We start from the raw sequence: 15,000 nt of genomic DNA, 5'->3' as shown, positions 1-15,000 counted from the left end.
GTTACTGTACTTCCCAATAACTTCCTGGAGTTTCCTGGAAAGAAAGAAAGAAAGAAAGTAATAAAGAACCACGTAGTTCAGTTTTAATCACAGGGACGAAAGTGTGATTAGTCGTGTGGAGTTTATTCTTCGATGTTATTGAGAAAACATCGGTTCAACGTCGCTTCACCTCGAGTGGAAAATACGATATTACAGATGTTTTCATCTGTGTTTCTCTTGTTTGACTTCATCTCAGCAGAAACTGTGAATGTTGTTTTCTTCTGATCTGATCAAACGCTCCTGTTGAAACATCAAAATGAATTTCATCGATTGGCGTTGAAAGGCCACAGACGTCCGTTGGCGTCAGTCTGTCAGTCAGCTTGTCTGACCGGCAGTTGCCATGGAGACGTCATTGTCCTCTCCTCCCTGAGAGAGGCGAGACCTGTTGAGGATGGAGAGAAGCTCGTCTCCAGCGTTGAATTCATAATTTGAGCTCGCTGTCCTCGCTCGTCTCCCCCGTCTCTCGAAATGAACTCTGTTCAGGACTCGATTATGAACGGGACCAACTCGAGCAAGTTGCCGATTTGTTTTAGCTTTCACGTCTTCTTCAACGTGACAAAGCACTTTTCAGATTTCCAACGCTCCTCGTTACATTTGTCTGAGCGGACGAGATCCCTCAGCGTTTTATCCTTTAGTGGATATGGCCTTTGTGCTTGCTCAGGCATCTTGGAAATGGATGCTCCATCTGCCATTAGAGCAATCAGGAGACCCCCCCCCCTTCCCCCATCAGCATTTTCATTTGCTCCGTCTCATCAATGTCAGACTCCAGCTCGGCAGCGTCGGATGCAAACAGCTTCTCAATCACCAAATTGGCCTCAGCGACGCAGACGCTGGTCGTAAAAAGAGGAAAAGTTGTATTTCCCTCCAGAATCGGCAGCTGATGAGTAAAGAGTTTCCGATGTTCCCCGACGGCGGCCGCTCGGTTGTGAGTCGTTGCGTCAAGTTCGTGTCGAGGATCAAGAAATGTCACGTGGGATTCAAGTTGTGAGACGGTTGTGCCGTGTCCTGGTAGTTGTGGAAAACAAGAACATTAACAAACGTATTTCTGGAAATTTATATATATATATATATATATATTATATATATATTATATATATATATCATTCACATATATATATATATCGTGTATCGCGATACAACTAAAATCCATTGCGATATCATTCATAACTACTTCTCAGTAATCACGTTGGACGTGGTCGAGTCACAGTGAAAATCCACGACGTCATGAAGAAAAAAGTTTCACATCTTTTGCAAAAACCCATTTCAGAATCACGTCGTCTCTGCTGCAGTGTTTTTTAAAACCGCAGCACGACGTGAAGTCGCTCGTCTCGGAGACTCACTTCGCTCTGCTGCCGACGTGACGGCTTGAAAATAGTAATGTAGCTCGCTCGGAGGGAGGGAAAGAGAAACACCCTCTGCCATGCTGCTTCTCAGGGAGGTGATGTCATCGCTGGAGCGGGCAGGAGGAGGGGGGCCGGGGGGGGGTTACTGCCAGGTTGCATCATTAAGCCGCTCACACAGCTTCTTCTCTCTGCCTGTAGTGGAACGTCTCAGGAAGGAACAACTCGTCTTCCCTCTCGTCGGGGATTTAAATGAAACTGATATGGAAACGCCCCCCCCCCCCCCCCCCCCCCTGTTTTCTTTTTCTTTTCTTCTTTTCTTCTCAAACACACGCCACAGATATCGTCCTCGCCTCACCCCCGCTGACCTCCCCTGAGATGCAGACGGTGGAGATGTTGCTGCGTGTTTTGATTCTGAAGTGAAGTCCCTTCACAAAAACGTACTTCAACTACTTTTAATTCACGTCCACGTTTTCCTCCCGGCTCCGTAACTCATCATAGTTAAGCCAACTTGTTGTGTCTGTCTAATGATCCCTGTCATAGTTTTCCAACAACTTGGTTGTTGTCGTTTCGTGAAGACGTTTCAACTTCTTCGGTTGGAACTGAGTTGTGGGCGGAGCTTCGTCGATGCTCCAGACTGTTGCAACGACCGCCGTCGCCGAAAGTGTTGAGAATAAAGTCGAACCAATTCAGAAGAAAGGTTAGAAAGACAATTTGAAATGGTATTCTGTGAATGAAGTCGAGCAGTCAGAGCGTTACGTCCCTGGTTTGTCGGTTCAACCATCGATATCTGTGCGTGTGGTCCGTTCTGTTCCACTCTTTTCTGCTTCTGAACACAAACAGTTGTCTGCACGACCTCTTCAGAGTCCCCACGCTGTGTTCAAGTTCTAGTAAGAGAACTTCCTTGGCACTAAAACCTATTCTGAGGAACAATTTGACCAATTCCTCTGCACAGGCGCATTTTGTAGAGTCAGTCATGTGTGCGAACGGTAGACGTTTGATAAAGTCCTAAAAAGTTTGACTTGAATCTTGACATTTCAAGTTAATTCTCAGCATTTTCGACTTCATCCTCGGAATGTAAATTGTTCCTAATGCCTGACCCGAATACTTCAGTCCCGTTCCGCTCGCTGCGTGGAAACGCTCTTCATCAAACCCGGCTGCCCTGTGACTCACTCATTCTTTGCAGTGTAGCTAATGTTAAAAAAAAGAGAAGAAAATAAAAAGACAGTTGAGACCGTTGCTGTGTGAAAACGGGTTTGGTCATTGAGCAGGAGACCTCGGCCCTTGTGATCCCAGGAATGCTGTTTTTGTTTCTTGATGCTATTAATACGATGTATAAACAGACCATTGTTGAAGTGCCCTTGAGCAAGACACTGACACACTTTCTGCTTTCCCTTATGTAAACAGTTCCTACAATGACACGAGTTGAATGGACACACTGGGAAAACAGCAGGTGTGGAGTACAGAACCTGGCACGTACACACCGACAGGTTCAATAATATCTAGTCCGCATCATTTGACATCAATGTAGGTAGAGGGAATAATGAAAGCCACAAATCTAAACTACTGTATAATAAGCTTTCATGGAAATGGAGCGGGAGGCGGACGGGCGGATTGCGGCGGCGTTGCACCGGCCCGTTGTGGTGAAGAGGGATCTGATCCGCGAGGCAAAGCTTTTTCGACATACCAGTTGATCTACGTCCCGAGCTTTTACCAAGGGTCATGAGCTCTGGGTGGTGAGAACGAAATATATATACAAATGGCAGAAATGAGCTTCCTCCGTAGGGCGGCTGGGCTCAGCTTTAGGGATCGGAGGGAGCTGCTCCTCATTCGTCGGAAGGGGACAGTTGAGGTGTTTCGGACATCTTGTCAGGACGCCACCTGTTGGGGGCTTCCTATGAGGGTTTACTGGGCATGTCCAACGGGGGAGGAGACCTAGATTTAGACCCAGAACTTGTGGAGGGGACTACATATCCCATCATACATCTTCCCCCTTCATTCCCACCATATACCCACATATCAAGCGGCAGAAATGAGCTTCCTCCGTATGGCGGCTGGCCTCAGCCCTACGCACAGGGTGAGGAGTTCAGACATCCGGAGGGAGCTCGGAGTAGAGCCGCTGCTCCTCATTCGTCGAAAAAGGAATCAGTTGAGGTTGTTTCGGTCACGTTGTCAGTTCACCACTTGTTGGGGGCTTCCCTTTGGAGGTTTACCGGGAACCTCCAAAGGGGGAGGAGACCTAGAAGTAGACCCAGAACTCGCTGGAGGGATTACATATCCCATCATACACCTTCCCCCTCCGTCCCACCATATATCTACCTACATATCAAGCGGCTGAAATGAGCTTCCTCCGTAGGGCGGCTGGCCTCAGCCTGAGGGATCAGGCCCCGGTCCCTGGTATTGATCAGACCCCAGAGATCATTATGCATAAAAATAAAATCCTGGATTATGTGCTGACAAACCCCTTATGGCAGAGTTCTATAAAACTCGCCACGGCCACATTGCAAAGCTCGAGCTTCACGTTTTACAGAAGGTTCTTTTTAGCTCGTGGCCCTGTGGGTCACAGGAGGCAGCCCTGCTTCAGAAAGGGAACAAGTGATGAATTCCATCTGTCACTACGTCTTCTTATCCCCCGGAATCTGCTTAAAGATTGCCCTCATCCATGAAGACATTCTCCAAACTGGTTTAAACCCCTTTGGAGATTAGACCGTCGCTGGCGTTTTAAGAGACGCGAGAGGGGAAACGGTCGGATAAGAGGAGCATTGTGCTGCGAACGTTAACAATGCCACAGGCCGAGCTGGAGCCGCGGCTTCTGGCCGGGTGGAGAGTCTGGCTGCTCGTTTGTCTCCCCCCGGTATGTCGGGGTGATAAACTTTTTATTTTTTATTTTGAGCAACGCAGATCCAAAGAGCCCTGCCAGGAAAAAAAAAGGAAAAAGACGCAGCCTGCATGGCAGATTAGTTGCAGCAGTTGGTGGACGACGATTTCACTGAGCACCGTCCAAAACCAACCGCACTCTCGCACGCTTGTGCATAAAAAGACTTATTGTAAGATGTCATGCAAAAATGTGTTCATGCTTAACAACCCCCCCCCCCCCCCCCAAGCCCTGAACAATACCAGTTGTTTTCAGAGAAGCTTGAATTGTCAAGAGACCGACACCGACCCAGCTCAGATTATCTGCCCAGTGTAGTTGGGTAAGACGTCGTCAGGCCTCCTGACAGGCAGCTCGACACGGAGAACGTGTGGATCAGCTGCTGAACCCAACTGCCCCATTTAGAAAACAGGAACTCCGAGTCAAACAGTGTTGCCGACTCGCAGGAATCTCCAAGCGTACAGGAATGGCATCCCATCTGCCCGTCCAGGCGCTTGGCTCGTGCTCGCGGCAGGGCGGCAGTTTGGCAGCCTCCCCCCTCTCAAACCGCTGGAGAGCTCAGACCTCCGCCTTCCTCTTTTGTATACAAACCCCAAAAACGAAAATGGGATCCAAACCACCAGCACCGCCCCGGACCTGTCGCTGCTGTCGGGAGCCTGGAGAGCAGCCAAGGTGCGGCTCGTGGGGCGTTGGAGGTTTACAGTACCGCAGATGGCGTCTGTTGCGTATGTAAATAAAGGTGCCTCTCTGCACGTGGGGCAGCCCGGTGCTGATGGGACGCGACGGGCCTCTGCTCCTCTACACCCCTACAGGGTGAGAGGTTCAAGTCCTCGTGAGCGCCTGAACGCTCTCTCTCGCTCGTATGAATTAGGACGCCGCCTGTCACGGACGTGTTCGTCGGTGCGTTTGTTGGCAGACTTGAGATGGAGAGTGTTTTTCTGTATCCGTACTTTTACTCATTTGAGCGACTTGAGGTCCAGAGAGAATCAAAAACCCCCGGTGTGGTTTCCTGATACGTCGTCGACCCGCTGACCATGATGTCCTCAGGGTGAATGTTTCGTAGAAGCATTGTTGTGTATAATAATTTCATTTCATGAAAAGAAAAAGTTCTTAAATCTGACGTTTATTAAAACATTTGATTGGAAGATTTATTGATTCCTCATATCTTTGTTTCTGTGTAAACAACGTTCCGGGGGATTTTAGTGATTCATTACGTTCTTTATTTTTTATTGAAAGCTTATATTACAAATGAATATTAAATATATTGTTGTCAGATGTAAAAAAAGGCCCTTCACAGAGTCATATGAGTTCACTTTTTATTGTGTGAGGAAACACTGTCACCTTTTTACTGTTGTTGGTTTTGTAAGCAGTGAACCTCATTTGCATCTTTATGCCGTTGCCCGGTGTGTGTGTGTGTGTGTGTGTGTGTGTGTGTGTGTGTGTGTGTGTGTGTGTGTGTGTGTGTGTGTGTGTGTGTGTGTGTGTGTGTGTGTGTGTGTGTGTGTGTGTGTGTGTGTGTGTGTGTGTGTGTGTGTGTGTGTGTGTGTGTGTGTGTTGGATTTATCTCGGTTTAATCAGCTTCGACATGACTCATGAAAATGACTTCGCACCAACTGCTCGTGTGGAAAAGCGTCAAGTTTACAATTCAGCTTGAACCTTACAAAGAACAGAAGCAGTTCTGTGTTCGGAAGGTGTTTCTTTTTTGGGGGGGGGTCGTAACTGAGAGGTCACGAGTTCAACTCCTGCAGCCGTTTGTCCTGTCGAAACTCTACCTGCTGTTAAAGTGTTTCATTGCTTAATAACAATTTTGAAATAGTCGTCGGAGTGAACGTGAAGCTCACGCTTCGTCGTGGAGTCGATCTGCGGATTAACTTTCATTCTTTGTGTTGGATACTGTCTCTCGTCTATTTGCTATTTCCTTTTATCCCGAGTGAAGAAACAAAAATCTTAAGAAAAATCGGTGAAAAACTTGTGTGAAAAAATTATTTTTTAAATGAAAGAAGGAGAAAGTTTGAGAGATTGTTGATCCACCAAGTCGTAGATTTAGGTTGAAGACTGTGACATCGTCTCCACACACACATCATACATGTGTTACCAAAACCAAATCGTTTTAATAAACAATATAATAAACTGAATAGAGCAGGAAACACGCGGCTGAAAGCAGCGAATATATTTCTCACTTTTCTTGACTATCAATCCACGTTCATTTCACCCACTAATCAATAACAAGTGTTATAATCACTTTGACTGTGGTTTGTCTTCCATCCATCGTCTTCCACTTCATCCATCAGGGGTCGCGGGGGGGCTGGAGTCAATCCCAGCTGACATTGGGCGAGAGGCGGGGTTCACCCTGGACAGGTCTCCAGCCTATCACAGGGCCACATACAGAGACGGACAACCATTCACTCTCACATTCACACCTACGGTCAATTTAGAGTCTCTGATGAATCGAGGAAGCCGGGGAACCCGGAGAGAACCCACGCACACACGGGGAGAACATGCAAACTCCACACTGAAAGGCCCTGGTTGGTTTGAACCGGGACTCGAACCCAGAACCTTCTTGCTGTGAGGCGACAGCGTGCAGCCTGTTTGTCTTCCATATAAAAATAAACCCTGTACTTCATTAACCTGACGATGGGAAACTCGGTTTGAGAAACAATAAAACTCGTGCAAATTGAAAAACTCCGTGGTTCATTGAGTGACGGCTTTTTGACTCTGAACAAAATAAAAAAGGGGACGAGGCCTTTGTGACCCGCGTCATCTGTCTGACTGCACAGAGGAGAGGGAGGGTGTGTGTGTGTGTGTGTGTGTGTGTGTGTGTGTGTGTGTGTGTGTGTGTGTGTGTGTGTGTGTGTGTGTGTGTGTGTGTGTGTGTGTGTGTGTGTGTGTGTGTGTGTGTGCGCGTGTGTGTGTGTGTGCGCGTGTGCGTGTGCGTGTGCGTGCGTGCGTGCGTGCGTGCGTTGGCGTTGAAGTGATGATCTGTGTCCAGTTAGAACTGGGTCATGATGGAGATGGATGATTCTGAGACGAGGGGATTTCACCGGTTTTTGTGCCTTTTTGTTCTTGGAAACAAAAAAAGTCTTTCCATGTCCCCCCCCCACTCCGCCCCCACGCTGCTCATCAAATGACCCCCCCCCCCCCCTCCCCCGCTCTGACGGCGTTGTGTAACCCTCGACAATCTGACTTTTCTAAGCTGCATCAAATGAGCCATTGTAGGATTTTTCTTGGGGGGAAGAGGGGTGAGCGTCGTCTTGTGTTACACAGAACCCCCCCCCCCCCCTTTGGTTTCTTCTCTCGTATATAACCAGGCGACTGGATGTGGGACTTGTAGTCCGTAAGGTGACACCGTGAACGTCCTGGTGTGTGTGTGTGTGTGTGTGTGTGTGTGTGTGTGTGTGTGTGTGTGTGTGTGTGTGTGTGTGTGTGTGTGTGTGTGTGTGTGTGTGTGTGTGTGTGTGTGTGTGTGTGTGTGTGTGTGTGTGTGTGTGTGTGTTCCGTTCATGTCGTCCAGGTCTCGGAGACGTCGTCCCTCCTCCTCCTCCACGTTGTCCAAGTGAAAACAGACGTTGACGTTACACAACGTTACACGTGACGAGGACCAGGAGCCTCTGAAGTATTATGTCATCGTGCATCTGTCACTTCCTTCACTTCCTCATCACCGGAGATGGTTTGGGGAAAATAAAAACTTAATTTGACGGCCGACGCATGAAAAGGTTGTTTTTCTTCTTGCAGACTGAAGGTCGAGCAGAAAATGTAGAATATTGATTTTTGATCTCATTCGTCGCCTTCGCCTTTAACTCGTCTATGATTCAATCTGTAGTTTCAAGTCCTCGTCAACAACAACATGAAGATCATTTAGTACATTTACAGTCAAATGGACGATACAGCAGCGTGTACGTGGGAGCGTGGATTAGAACTCGGCCGGTTCATCGTCGATGTGACCAGACATATTGGCTGATGCCAATATGTCTGGTCACGTCCCCCCCCGGGGGTTTTTGAAACGTGGATATGAATATGAACAAGCGTTCACCTGCAGATCTTCACACCAGCAGCCAACGATGCAGCGTACAGTTTCATCTCTCACACACCTGTGACATTGTAAAAAAAAAAAACTACAACGGAGGCTCTGCCACGAGAGAGTCTGACTCTGGCTCGTGTCGTCAGTGTGTGTGTGTGTGTGTGTGTGTGTGTGTGTGTGTGTTTTATCTCACTGCAGCGGTCGTGTTGCCGTCTGATAGCGTCTCATCCAGATGATCGTTCCCACTCAGTCGCTTCAGGAACGTGAACATGTTGTTCAGCCTGGCTCCAGATTTCTTTTTTCATTTTGAATTTTTTTTTATCTGCCAGACAAAACAATCTGTGGGCAACAGAGGGGCTGGAGGGAAGGGGTGTGTGTGTGTGTGTGTGTGTGTGTGTGTGTGTGTGTGTGTGTGTGTGTGTGTGTGTGTGTGTGTGTGTGTGTGTGTGTGTGTGTGTGTGTGTGTGTGTGTGTGTGTGTGTGTGTGTGTGTGTGTGTGTGTGTGTGTGTGTGTGTGTTGCTTTGATCACACTGATCATCCCTACCACTCCATTTTCACCCTCTGTCTAAAACACCTGGATTTCTTTAAGCTCCGCCCCTCCCCCCGATAACGCCCCCCCGTCTGCTCTGATTGGCCAGTCTGTTGTGATTGGTTGAACAGAGAAGAACCCCCAGAAGAGTCCGACTGTGACATCGCAGTGGGAGAGGAATCCGAACCAGTGGTCCAGAGCTTCAGGCCGTCGGGTCGAGTGAGCTCACAAAAGACCCACAGGGAGCTCTTTGTTCTCAGTTTGTGGGCCGGCAGGCTCCACAGACACAGCTTGACGTGCACAAACACTGAAAAATAGATTTTTGCATAATATGTCACCTTTAAAGTCGTAGATTTGAACACAGGACGGCAGCAGAAGAGCGACTCGGAGGAGTTGGACTCAGTGAAACCTGAAGCAGCGTGGAGGGGCCAGAGGTCAGACGGAGCTCGTGACCCCTCGGGTCACTGCGGCTCGGGCCGAGAGAAACTACTGTGTAAACATTTAACACGGTGTTTACATGACTCAGATGGAAACATATTCCCATGTTGGTCCCTTTCCCAGCGTTTGGTTTTTTACATCTATATTTAGTCTCATTTTTTGAGTTTAAATTTCTTTAGTTCAATAGCGTCCGTTCACATATGATGAACAAGGCGCTGCGAGACATTCCTTCACGTACACGCGTGTGAAAGTCACATGAATCTCGCTACATGAACATATGTTGGCAACTTTATTTATCTGTTGTTTTTTTGCATAAAAAGATATTTTGTGACGTTATTTTGCTGGACAACGAACTCTGACATCACACTCTCAAACCCAGAGTCGCTGTCAGTCATTTTTTTTTTTTTAAATCTCTTGCTGCGTAATCTAATGTGCATTAATTTACAGTGAGACTTACAGTTTATACACATTTTGTTTTGCCCACATTTAGGAAAAGCAGCGAGATGTAAAGAATCGGCAACAGACGTGAGCAAAAAGTTTGACGCCGTCGTCAAATCGGCGAAGCTCATTCATAACTTTTATGACGAATTCCCCAGCGGACACTAAGGAATCAGAAGGCGGATGCAGACGTTGTGTCGTTGCACATTTATCATTTGACGTTTGCGAGGCAAAATTAAATCTGCAGCTTTTTTAAGGGGGTTTGGCAACTTTTTGCTGGGAGAGAAGAACAATTTGGATCATTGAGTGAGTTTGCATAATATGAAATGTATTTATTTATGGACTGAACTTCTTCCCACATAAGACTTTCATTTCCTACTCGTCTTACTTGTGTGTTTTAAGCTGCTTCGAAGAACCAATAAAATACACTTTAGCATTTATGGATTAATCCTTACAACACAGATAAGAATAAACAGATAAGACTAGAATGTCTCACAGTAGAAAGCTCAGGCCCAAATTACACACACTCGTAGATATCAGTCCCCTCGACGTGCCTGATTATTTTCATCGAGATCCATGAACTTCTCCCTGGGAGATCTGTGAAAACGTGAGGAAGAAAATGTTGAAGATAGTGAAGGAAATTCCAGGATCGGCCCCTTTTGTCCAGATCCGTGTCGGCACTGAAGGGAACTTTTTACGTACTGGCGGAATAGACTGTATATAGAAAATGGACGTGGTATAGTCACCGTGCCCCCAAAGTGACGCCAAATGAGGAAGGTGTCAGAAGCCCGTACTCTCTGGACTGACCAGCAGGGGGCGACTCTCTGAGAGAACGACTCTACGTCTCACTTGATTCATAACGTCAGTAAAACATTTTCCCGTGGAGTTTATGGTTCAATCCCTAGTTTCAAGTCGTCTTCGATACAGAGTCAGGGGCGTGGACACGGCGTGATTGACAGCTAGCACCGTCCAATGGGTGCGTGGTTGCAGGTGCTGGTGGACGAGCTCTCAGTAAGGTGAACGTGATGTAAAGAGCGGCCGGTCGGATGCTCGTCTATCGACTCGTGTTACAGTTTGCTCGCTGAAATGCTGCAGGAGGATTATGGGATGGACAACGTGACGTCGTTCTCTTTCTCTGAAAAAATATCATCGGCCGGAATTGATTTCGACCGAGGAGTCAAAGATCCTTCATCCGTTCCTCACACTCGCTCCGACGCCTGCGAACTCATTCCCTTAGTTTCGAAGCGCAAAGCGATAACATCTGTGTCTGGTGCCGATAAATAATCTTCTGTTTGAATTGGAATTGATTTCAAGTCGTCTTTGAAGAGACACCGCGTGTCGGTTGTTGACCTTTATTAAAGGTCAGTGGTGCGTCTGTCGCTCTCTCTCTCTCCGGCTGGCTTTCATCCTCCACATCTCAATTATACCTTTTTACTCTTCCTCAACATTTCCCCACTTGGTCTCTCTCTCTCTCTCTCTCTCTCTCTCTCTCTCTCTCTCTCTCTCTGTCTCTCTCTCTCTCTCTCTCTCTCTCTCTCTCTCTCTCTCTCTCTCTCTCTCTCTCTCTCTCTCTCTTCCTCCTCGTTCATTAACCTCAGGTGACACTTGACGTCCTTATTTTAAAAATACACTTCTCTATGTTCAACACCAGCAGCTGATCAGATCCGTCATGGACGGAAATCCCCTTCGTCTTCTTCTCTCCGGATCGTCAAGAGAATCCAGAAATCCGAGCTCCAATTATTTATAACCCCGGCTGCAAGAAAGAAAAAAAAAAAAAGTCACGTCTCGATCCAGCCAGTTTTTTTTTTTTTTGCTAAATATTTAATGCCCCTGACGCAGCAGGCTCTCTGCTCGGCCCTCCGTCGCCTCCGGGGTCGTGTCGCCGTGGCGATGCGGGACCGTGGCAGAAGATCTCTTCGTCCGTTCTGAGCGTCCGTGAAAACAGCTTCGTTTGGTGAAGGAGTGAAACCTTCTCCGCTCCTCCATCGTCCCATGAGCAGATGGCGTTGGACGGGAGTCAGACTCCTCTGCTGCGTTGCCTCCGTCCCGTCGGTACAGGATGTGACTTCCTGTTGCCCTTGCACCATATGTTACTGATATGCCATGTATGAATCTATGATTTATTAGCATCAAGGTGTCAGCTGCACCAGTTTCATCTGAACTTTTCATCACACTTGTCTCTGAGGTTTTTCGTAGTTTGTACATTTTAAGTCTCGCACCTTAGAATTAGTTTTATATTCTTACATATATACAGTATAAAACTCGTTCCTCCGCCAAAGACCAACAGTCCACTTGAAATCAATCAACATGCCACCATGCATTGGACGGTACCAGCTGTCAATCACGCTGTATCCACGCCCCCAATACTTACAGTGCTCTATCATCTGTTTGACTGTGAATTCAACCATAATGTACAAAATGAACATCATGTGTTGAGAAGACTTGAAACTAGAGATTGAACCATAAACTCCTCAGGAAAATGTTTTACTGACGTTATGAATCAAGTGAGACGTAGAGTCACGTTCTCATAGTCGCCCTCTGCTGGTCAGTACAGAGAAGACAGACACCTCAGCATTGGCTTCACTTTTATTTCCACAAATGTATCAATCAATCAATCTGCCATTGCTTCATCCTCAACATCCACAGGTTGTCGTTTTGAAATCGCGTTCGTGCAAATGAGCCGTTTCCCGCGTACTTCCCTTTAGCATTGGCGTCACGCGGACAGCGTCACACGGACAGCGTCTCGCGGCACGTCCGCACGAAAGCGGTGCCAACAACTCGCCAACATCTCTGAATCCATCAGCGCAGCGACTGGTCACCAATCGGGTCACGAGTCTCATCTGCGCGTGTGTGTGTGTGTGTTTGCGTGCGTGCGTCTTATTGTCTTGCGGACTGTAGCTCTGCCCTGCGGGGATGAAGGTTGGCTTGTGAATTAGGTCATCACCGGCCCAGCATGTGTGGTGTCGTTGTTTTCAGGCCACAGGGAAAAACACACGGCATCTGCTGCTCCAACGGCGAGAATCTGCCATGGGAAGCATCAGTTATCAGTTGAATAATAATAATAATAATAATAATAATAATAATAATGAATCATAAACTTTACTTATGTGGCTCTTTTCCCAACAAAGTTACAACAGCGTTTGCTTGGAGCAGAATTTGTTTTGAGTGAAAACTCAATAATAACCAAACTTGAAAATGAAATTTTAAAAACTCACAGCAGATGTTTTTGCGCCACAAATGATGAATTACGACACTTATAGTTACTCGTTTGAGGTCAAATGATGATGCAGTTGTGTGTATGTGTGAGAGTTAACAGACGTTTTTATTGTTATTATGAAATTTGTCAACGGATAAAAAATGTAATATCGGCCGATATGAGCCTTTCACAGACATTTGGGCGGGATCAGCGCTTGTGTACCGAAATTATGTGTTTCAATCTGTACGTAAAATATCGTAAAAATTCTACGTATTTGGTTGTTTTTGTGTTTTTATTCATTAATAGGTATTTATGATAAAGTTCATGGTCAATCTAAAATATGGACATTTTGCCAATATCATCAGATAAAAAACACAGCACATGCGCTCCCTAATATCGATATCGGCACCGGCCCCGAGTTTTTCTTCGTGACACTTGTTTCGTAGCCTCCCAGAATCCCCCTCTTCTCCCTCCCGGCCGCAGGCTCGGAGAGGTCCGTATGTTCCGTCCTTCTGTCCCCGGTTCTGGGCGGCGCCGGGCGAGCGGAGGCCGAGGGGCAGGAGCGAGGGGCAAGCGTGGTGTGGTGCCAGCGGAGAGGAGAAGACGACAGGAAGGAAGCACCATGGGAATCCACCCTTAGTGCTTCTCTCTCTGACGGATTCAAAACTGCCCCGTTACACAACCCAGTCGTCTGATTGGACGATACGGTCTCAGCGGCTGCATGGCGACCTCCACTTCCTGTAAAGTTTTATCGATGAGGTGAATCTGTTGAAAGTCGTCATCTCCTGACGTGACGTTGTTGCGTACGCTCCCACACCTTTGCCCCCAATTCGGACTTTTACATTTTTTTATGATCCTGTTAATAAAAATGTACCTACGATTTTTTTTAAAACATTATTTCATCATAAATTGAAAAAAAAAATCAAGTGAAAATGAGAAACTCTCTGTTGAATGAGGGAAAGTTTTGAGAAGTAAAAAGTAAAAAAATTATCTCATAACTAAATTGTCAGATCAATTTCTTTTCACCGCGTAGCCGAGACCCGAATCTCGTACGAGCGCGAGAAATCTCTGTCCTGCTTTTGATATCGTACGTAGAATTTGACGGAACGTCTTAAAACGTATTACTTTGTGCTTTCGATATGAATTTATTGTTTTCCGGCCTGTGTAATACAGAACTGCTGAAAACACACGGGCACAAGTTCAGTTTGTCCAAAACCGAAACAGAAAGATGAATAAAAAGTATTTTTTTTGATTATGTTGAGTCACAAGTTTTAACAAGAAGTATTTTCTCTATAATTTCTCTTTATGAATTCGCTCCGGTTGCACTTGTTCACACAGCTCACGTCTCATGACTGTCACACTCGCTCTGCAGGCTCAGCGCCTGCCGACCCCCCGGGGGGGGGGGTTCTACACAGAAACGCTGGGACTCCAGTTCCCATGATTCCCCCTTGTGTCGGGGTCAGAGGTCAGAGGTCACCTCCCTGCAGGGACGACGGTCCGACCTGCTCACTGTGGCTCTGATTGGCTCATGATGGGCAGTCAAGTAATGTTTTTCCTCCTCGTTCATTAATTATTGATTTGACAAAGTTAAAGTTGACTTTCTTTGCAGACGACACAATCGTATACGAGTCGAGTCGGTTTGTTCTCTCGGTCGCGAGTCATTCGTACTTCAAACTAACTTTCAGATGAAAACAACCTGTCGCCACGTTCCAACCATTTGTTGAGGTATATGAAACATTCGTATCATACAGAAAATAAATACCGGTTACCGTCCCCAGAACTTCATTTATCCATAGACTCAGCCCGACGTGCTCGCTTTCTTTTTGGTTTTGAGAAGCAGCAGTTCACACCGGTGTCGGTTGCTCTCGACCTCGGGTGACTCGTCGGCCGCGAGGTCAAATCTCACGCTTCGTCACGATTGTTCTTCAAGTTGTACGAGAGAGAGAAAAAGACTTTGAGGATGAAAACCAATGGTTTTGTGCAAACGTACGTTGGGATGTGAAGTAAATCACCTGGTTGTCTTCTCTCCTTTCCTTCCTCCTTTCCTTTCTTTTGAGGGAATGTGCAGTCATGTGCTCCGGACTCTTCCCTTCACACACACACACACACACACACACACACACACACAC

The 15,000-nt window shown here is 46.9% G+C and overlaps 1 protein-coding gene and 1 long non-coding RNA gene across 9 annotated transcripts in view; one reads left to right on the top strand and one right to left on the bottom strand.

Moving 5' to 3' along the window:
* Positions 1-15,000, top strand: part of LOC118310878 (disco-interacting protein 2 homolog C) — a 106,028-nt gene that overhangs the window by 3,267 nt on the left and 87,761 nt on the right. The window lies entirely within an intron of this gene.
* The window catches only part of LOC118310895, a 19,154-nt gene continuing 16,715 nt past the window's right edge, over positions 12,562-15,000 (bottom strand). The window contains exon 4 of the long non-coding RNA XR_004793863.2: positions 12,562-12,697. This is a non-coding gene — a long non-coding RNA (uncharacterized LOC118310895). The remainder of the gene's footprint in view (positions 12,698-15,000) is intronic.

This window comes from Scophthalmus maximus, chromosome 5 (assembly GCF_022379125.1).
Source record: "Scophthalmus maximus strain ysfricsl-2021 chromosome 5, ASM2237912v1, whole genome shotgun sequence".
Classification (NCBI taxonomy): domain Eukaryota; kingdom Metazoa; phylum Chordata; class Actinopteri; order Pleuronectiformes; family Scophthalmidae; genus Scophthalmus; species Scophthalmus maximus.
Note: the sequence above shows the minus strand (reverse complement) of the source record. Positions and strands in the feature narration are given on the sequence as shown.